Here is a 1,489-nt window from a genome sequence, read left to right as displayed (position 1 = left end):
TGTGAGACTATGCCAGGGCCTAGCAAACACAGAAGTGGATGCTCACAGTCAGCTATTGAATGGATCACAGGGCCCCCAATGGAGGAGCTAGAGAAAGCACCCAAGGAACTAAAGGGAACTGCAACCCTATAGGTGGAACAACAATATGAACTAACCAGTACCCTGGAGCTCTTGTCTCAGTGCCTTTTCTTGTGCTGCTCTGATTTGCTCTTCTCCCTGTCACAGAGTCAGGTGGCTCTCCTGACTGTGGACAGAGATTTTGAAGAAAACTTTTAAACAAGCATGTTTAGGTCAGGGGTGGGGTGTAACTCAACTCCAAAGCCAGCTTTCTTCAGAGAGTAGATAGAATATAATAAAACATTTAAAAAATATTATGCACACCCAAAGTCTCTTGAATTTTTGTTAAGACTGAATTTAGCAATTCAGAGACGAACAAAGCAGAGTAAAGAAGGCTTAGAGATAAAGAGATTTTTGCGAAGGGAGAGCAGAGGTAGTTTATAGATAAGAGATTTGGGGATCATTTACTTGTACCGTGGCAGACATTGTTATAATCTGCAAGAATTTGGAAATTTAGTGTGCCATCTTTGGCCACTGAGCCATTTGCAGTGAGACTGACCCACTTGAGAAGACCTACAGGACAGCGAGGCTCGATGGAATCTCTGAGTATGAGGATGAAAAGAGATTAGAGAAAGCAGGTGACAAGTATAAAAGCCTATGGTTAGGAGTTAAGAGTGGCTTAGCGGAAAGGGTTGTAGACAGTAACTGCCCCAGAGGAAGGAATAGTCTAAGAAGCTCCAGGAAGGAGCTGAGGCCATGTCGGGAGGGCGATCAAGGATGGGAGAGAGAAGGGAAAGTGTCCTGGTGACAAGAATGTTAATCCATGGTATCTCCAAGTGACTTTTCAGAGAGAAATGTCCCAAATCGTATCCCTCTCATGGGATAGGTGCCCAGTAGGTTGAGCGATGCTTGGCTCACTGGCATCACTTTTGTAGCAGAGGTAGACTCCAATAGCTAAAAGACAGGGCAGCAGGCTCAGAAGTGGCACTAGTACCAGGAGAGTGACAAATCCTTTTCACATATTGGGCACCCAGTGGGGCATAATAGAAAAGAACAAAAAGAACTATACAAAGAATCAACCAAGGGCTGGAGAGGTGGCTCAGTAGTTAAGAGCACTGACTGCTCTTCCAAAGGTCCTGAGTTCCAACAACCACATGGTGGCTCACAACCATCCGTAATGAGATCTGACGCCCTCTTCTGGTGCATCTGAAGACAGCTACAGTACTTAGATATAATAATAAATAAATTTAAAAAGAAATCAACCAAACCAGGAGCTGGTTTTCTGAGAAAATCAACAAGATAGATAAACCCTTAGCCAGACTAACTAGAGGGCACAGGGACAGTATCCTAATTAACAAAATCAGAAATGAAAAGGGAGACATAACAACAGAAACTGAGGAAATACAAAACACCATCAGATCCTTCTACAAAA

The sequence above is a fragment of the Mus caroli genome, chromosome 15, assembly GCF_900094665.2.
Source record: "Mus caroli chromosome 15, CAROLI_EIJ_v1.1, whole genome shotgun sequence".
Lineage (NCBI taxonomy): Eukaryota > Metazoa > Chordata > Mammalia > Rodentia > Muridae > Mus > Mus caroli.
Note: the sequence above shows the minus strand (reverse complement) of the source record.